The sequence below is a fragment of the Capsicum annuum genome, unplaced genomic scaffold, assembly GCF_002878395.1.
Source record: "Capsicum annuum cultivar UCD-10X-F1 unplaced genomic scaffold, UCD10Xv1.1 ctg2759, whole genome shotgun sequence".
Classification (NCBI taxonomy): Eukaryota; Viridiplantae; Streptophyta; class Magnoliopsida; order Solanales; family Solanaceae; genus Capsicum; species Capsicum annuum.
The window spans coordinates 396541-403702 of NW_025833971.1; positions in this window are offsets into that span (position 1 = coordinate 396541).

The following is a 7162-nucleotide window of genomic DNA, read 5'->3' on the forward strand; positions in this document are numbered from 1 at the left end:
TGATTTATTTAGAAGGATGATGTATTTTCAAATTTAAATATTATATATATATAAATTATTATTACTATTATTATTATTTAATATTAAAATATATTTTATAATATAGAAAGGGATAAATTATGAATAGTTAGAGTTCATTTACAAATCTTCAATATAACATTCCTAAAATCAAGTTAATGATAATATTTTAATTACAATATCTAATATTTTTAAAATTTAAATATATCTAATATTTTTAAAATTTAAATATATCTAATTTTTTAATTCAAAATTTTGATTAGAATCTTTATAACTTGTCCTAAAAACTGTCACATGACTTTTATTGTGCTGCCACGTAGCTTTTTTAGTGCTTTTAATTTTGCTTTTATATATATACTAGATAATGAAGGGCGGGCCCATTTACGGGCCCAAATTATAATTTTAAGGGAAAAATATTCGGATTAGCCACTATTGAGCTTTTATTACCACTTAAAGCCTAATTTTTAATTAATTATATTTCATATCCCCCTCTTGCCTATTAATTATTTCTAATTACAATTAATAGCATTTCTCATGTATTTTCTCTCTTTTTCTATTTTCTATTATTCTCTTTTTTTTTCTTTTTCAGTTTTTTTTCCTTCAGTTTTTCTTTTTCCTTTTTTGTTGCTTTCTCTTTATATTTTTATTTTTATTTTTAATTCATTTTTTTCTTTTTTGCCTTTTCGTTTTTCTTCTTTTTTTCTTCTTCTTTTTTTGTATTTTTTCTTATTTTTTTTCTCTCATTTTTCTCCTTCTTCTTTTTTTTTTTTCAATTTCTCTCCTTTTCATTTGTGTGAACTAGCAAACACAAATACAAGTGCGAACTATAAAATAAAATACAAATGCAAACTATAACATATAAATACAAGTGTGAACTATAAAATACAAATACAAATGCAAACTATAACATATAAATACAAGTGTGAACTATCATTTGTATTTTTTAATTATTGAAAAGGATCGATTGATTTTCTTTTTATGAATACTTGTTTGTATATTGATACTAATTGTATTTATTTATACAAATAAATACAACTCAAATTTTTATACAAATACAATATTGTATTTGTATTTATAAAATTATTTGTTTCATTTGTTTGTCATTGTATTTTTATCAAGTGATATTTGTTTATTTACAAATATGAATAATAATTTTGATATACGAATTGTAACGACCTAAAAATTTGATAAAATATGTGAAATTTTTTATTTTATGTGATTTGACTATTTTACCCCTCCCCATAGTTGCATTATGAAATTTTTGGGGTGTGGGAGTGATTGGCATGATTTTCGATGCATTTTGTTATCATTTATGAAATATTGTGGGTTTTGACAGCTTAAAGAGCCTTAATTGGGACTTGTGTGGATATCTTTTGATCCGTGCGACGGATGACCGAACGAACTGGGTCAGCAGCTCCGAAATATTGATTTTAGGGTGGGTAGACCTTTGGTTCGGGTCCCGGTGCACCCGACCTCATTTCGACTTATTGATCGGAAAGTTGAAAAATTAGAAATATGGTTGTGGGACCCAAATTTGATCGAAACAATCTCGGATGGAAAATTCAACTTTGCTAGCAGATTCGGAATATCTATTTTAGGGTGTTAGAGTGTTTGGTATGATTTTACGACTTTTAAATCTCATTTCGACCCTCGGTTTGAAAAATTATAATTTCGAGTTTTGGGGGTCAATTTTGTGAAAACAATATTTTTTTTAAAAATCTAATATCGTCATCGCGTCCGGAACGTCGAATTTAGTATGATTGCATAGTTCGTTTGCATAAATCGGACTCCGAACGAATCTCGAACACCTCGTCGAAGTCCATTTCGACCTAAGGGGAAAAATCTGCACTAAATGTTGCAGATTTTTCTGCAATAAATACAGTTTTTTTCACCCATTTTGACTTATTTTGTTCATTTTTCATCTTGTCTGTTGAGAGTTAAACCTAATATAGTGTGGGAGCTTAAAAGTAGAGTTTGTGGGAGATTGGGAAGCTAGATTAACACCTTTTTCTTGGTTTCATTACGGATTAAAGGTAAGAATTCACCCCTTTTCTTAATAATTTCTTGATAAATTTCTCAAAACCCCAAAAATCTTAGGGCATAATTTTAAACCCAAATTTCACCCCTTTCACTTGAATAATATTTTGATCTTATAATTACTAGTTTTCCATCAATTTAACCTTCAAAACAACTCCGATTCTTGATTTTAACCCGGATTTCAAAGATTTTACCCGGTAAAGCTCAAAAATAGTTTTTCTTTTATTTAAACTTCGTTTTTTACTCGATTTAACTTGTGTATTCAGCTGTAGATTCCTAAAAATATGGGGAACATATTTTTAAAGTAAAGTTTCAATTTTGCCCTTCTTTTTTGGAAATTCATTTTGGGGGTCCGTTTTGACCTGAAATCAATAGTCAATATGGGCGTCGTTTGTTTTGTCTTGACGCGTAGATTTCATATTTGATATTTTTAGTGGAGTTCGGAATTGTTCGTGAAAAGTAAGGTCGCGGGTTCAAGTGTAGCGGATCGATTTCGGCTTTCGAAGTAGGTTATGGCTTAACTTTTCAGACTGGGTTGGGTAGTAAATGATGGTATAAAATGCATATTAAGGGTGGGAATAATCACGAAAAATAGCTATCTATGTGTTGTGCCCGTGTGGGGGTCTATATGTGATGTAATTGTCGAAATTGAGATATTATGTGATATGTTTGACCGTGTGGGGTCATATGTGATATTGATAACCTTGAATACATGTGAATAATTGTATTGTGTTGTTTAATGTGGTACCATTGGTGTATTATGATTATATTTATACTTTATTGGCATATGAGACATGTGGAAATTCATGGATGAAATAAAAATAATAAGTGGATGTTGGCTCATATGGTTGTGGGAATGTATTATTGTGGTTGGTTGTGGAAATATATAATGTGATTGGTTGTGGAAATAGTCATTATGATTGGTTGTGAGCATTACATCTTCATATTATACTCATTCATGAAATATTGGTACCACCGTGGCAACATCTGAGAAACACTGACAACGCCTTTTTTAAAAAAATATTATAACACCTTATAAACCCCTTTCTGAGGGATATACCGAAAAGGAGATATGAGATATGTGGATTTTATATGGGTTGACGAACACCCCATGGGTCCTACGTCAGGAAGCTTTAGCTCCGTAGATGTATACGGGGATTGTGCGACGATCCCGGAGGTTGTGCGACGACCGCGTACATCATCATCATCATCATATACATTGCACTTACTTTATTGTCTTTATGTTGTGTTGTATTGCCTTATTGACTTGTCGTCTATGTATTTGTCTTATCTTCCTTTACTTGTATTTGATGATCTTGTAACTACATGTTCTCGCTTGTTCTATTTATATGTGACATAATGTATACTTGTGTTCAATACCTTGGTGTGTTGTTGTAATATATGTGAGATATGTTAAAACTGTTAGTGCAAGCGGCGTGGACTACTATTGCAGGATATTTTTTTATTGCAGGTGACGTGCCCTTAGTGTATATTTTGTATGCTTTATTTACTACTTTGCTTGGTCGGCCTATGATACCTACTGAGTACAAGTGGACTGTACTCATGCCTACTGCGCCATTTCGGTGCAGGTCCTAGCTCGAGTGTGCCTCATATTTCTTGACTCGAGCGATTGTTAGAGCTTCCTAGGTAGCGGTTGGATATTCATGCGTTCGAAGTTTACCTCTATCTTTCTAAAGTAGTTATGTCTTTATTAGTATTCGGAGACAGATATTATTCCTTTTTTGGTTATTTTTTCGATGTATTTGACTCTTGAATTGTATTAGTAGTTCTTATACTATTGACACCTGGCTTTGGGCATGATTGGTATTTTGGATAAGTTCTTTCCGCATTGTTATAATTACTTATATGGTTCGGCTTCGTTCTAGAAGCCTTACCGTGGGATATTTCTGTCTTTTCTTCTTTTTGTATCAGTTTGGGTGATAGGCTTACTTATCAAGGTACGCCACGACAAGTGCCATCATGACCCTTATTTTTGGGTCGTGATACAAATACAAAATGGTACATTTGTATCAAATGATACATTATATATCTATATAGTTTAGAATCACGAAAATACAATTAATGTACTTACTTGCTTGTATACAAATGCAAATGATAAATTGTACATAGTCACGACTAAATATAATATGCAATCAACTTACAAATACAAATACAAAATAATTTCTTAAAAATAAGAAGGTAATGAAGAAAATAGAATACAAATACAAGTATAATCCAAATATAATCTAAATATACAAACACAATAAAACCATGATATAAATATAATCCAATATAATATGCAATCAATTATAAAATACAAATACAAAAAACTTCTTTAAAATACAAGTGTAATTATATAAAATATAAATGATGGCGCAAACTAACAAATACAAATACAAGTACGAACTATTAAACACAAATACGAACTATAAAATATAAATACAAGTGCAAACTTTAAAATACAAATACAGTTGTATCAATAAATACGAAAATATAAATGGCGGTGTGACGATAAATACGATAAACAATATGGTATTTACGTTATCATCCATGACTTGTGCTCGACTAGTCATATTATTCGAAAATACAAAAAATATAAAATAGAACAAAAAAATAATAAAGAAAATAAGTACAAAAAAGAATTAAAAAAGATCAAAGAAGAAAAGAAAAGAAGAAAGAGAAATAGAAGTTAGAGATTAAAAAGAGAGAGAAAAACAAAAAGAAAGAAACGAAAAACATAAAAGTAGGAAAAAATAGAAAAAAGAAGAAAAAACGGAAAAAACATAAAAAATATAAAAATATAAAAAAAGATAATGGTAGTGTTAGGCAAGAAAATATTCAGTTAAATAAGATAAGCGTGATTCAGATTTTTTTCTTTTTAAAATATTGAATTTCATTTTTGGCGCGACTAAATAGGAACTGTATTCATATTTTATATGAATACATACTATTTGTAAAATCGAATACAACGGGCATAAATCAAATACAACGGCTATAAATGGTAATTATATAAAATGTGGCTATGGGAGGTGGGTTTTATAGCAAAATGCTGCTATTTTTGAAAGATCCCCTAATTTTAAATATATTTATTGCTATTTAATTAATTTTTTTTTAAAAAAATGATCATTAATATTTTTGAACAAACATAAAAAGAAATGTAAGTAGAGATCACACTATATAATAAAATATAACTTCTTATCTATAATGTACAATATATTAAAAGTGTGAAGACCCTTAGAAAAGTGATTTGAACTTTTTGCCCTTCATTAAAAGTCTTTTCTTTAGACAAAACTGTCTTTTCACTATTTTCTTTAATTTATTATTTAATTATTTATATTATATTAAGTAGACTCCTAACATATATGGAAGGAGAATCAATTAATATTTTCCTTTGTACTGATCAATTAGAAAAATACTCGTAAAATAGGATAGAAAATATTTCTAAAACTGGACTCTATTAAGGAAATACTTCTATAAATATTGAGATGCATGTTAAACTACTGAAGAAGTCGATTTACTTATTGGGACAATATGATTGATGTTAATCTAACTTGATTCGGTTGCATGTCTAGATTGGTGGATGCTTAATTTTTTAACCCTCAACTTCTTCACTGTTTGTCAACATAATAAAATTTAACGTGTGTGTATATATATATTCTTTGATTTCATTAAAGTCATTCCTTAGGGTCAAAATTTTAGACAAGAATTATTTTCATCAAAAGTGAAGCTTTGTGATCACTATTGTATTATTTTGTTGCAGTTTACATGTCGTGGATGAATTTACAGGTGGTAGACGAATGTCGATCGGCTTTGAGGACTTTTTTTAGGTAAAAATTAGGTTTAATTGTATTGTTTTTATATCTCTATTTTGAGATTTTTTTTGTGTTAATGTTAAGTTTATAGTTGTATTATTTTGATATCTCTATTATCGTATTATTTGTTATAGTTTACAGGTGGTAGATGAGTGTTAGATGGCTTTGAAAAAAAATTGTGTAAAAGTTAGATTTAATTATATTGTTTTGATGTTTCTATCATAGTATTTTTTTTGTTGCAGTTTACATGTGGTAGATGAATATTGATCAGATTTGATAAATTTTTTGGTAAAAGTTAGGTTTAATTAATTAAATTCTCAAAAAGATATTGAATTTAATTATTGTATTCATCTTTATTATTTAAATAAATATCCTATTTAATGTAATATTTGAATTCAATAAAGTAAGATACACGTGCGCGGCGCGTACACCTAAACTAGTTTTTATAAAATCAAATAATAGCTTACAACTTATTTAAGGTTTCATAATTAACATTAAAATATCATATATTCTAATGCTTATTTTTAACATCGGGTCAAACACAAAAGAATAAACAACTAATTGTAATGTTTTTTCTTTTTCTACTTTATTTAAAAATTATACAAGAGAATAGATTAAAATTATAAATATATATTTATTAACATTTTATATTGATCATACGAAGCAATAAAGGGATACTAATTCATACATAAATTGATTTTAAATACATTTAAATTTGTTTTATGGGTGTTTAACAAACGAAAATAAGGACCTACTGGATGAACATTTTAATGAATTATAATGTTAAAGGATTGCCTTTATGTCTTGTCTTATATACGTTAAAAATAGAAGATCAATTTAATATAGTAAATAAGAAATTAGCTTTTAAGTGATATGTCTACCTGATAGGGAAATTTAATATCTCAAATAAAGAGAATCAAAAGAATTAATAAAAGTTAACACGATATATATTGTACTAATTTAACATGAGAAAGTTAATATTACATTTTAAATAAGTTATTTAAAATAATTTGAATAGGTTCTTAGTAAATAATTATGTTTTCATAAATTATATGTATAGTGCAAATCTTTGTAATGATATGTATCATGTGAAGTTTTGGAATTACGGAGGAATCACTTATTGTGTTTGATAGATAAACACTTATTCAATGTTTATGAGTATTTTTTATTATCTTACTATAATATAGTAATCATTACTTTATGCAATTAAATGTGTGACCAAAATTAATTTTACTTTTTTTTATCTTTTTTGAAAAAAATGTGAGTATTTGCACATACTCCTATAAGCTACGTCT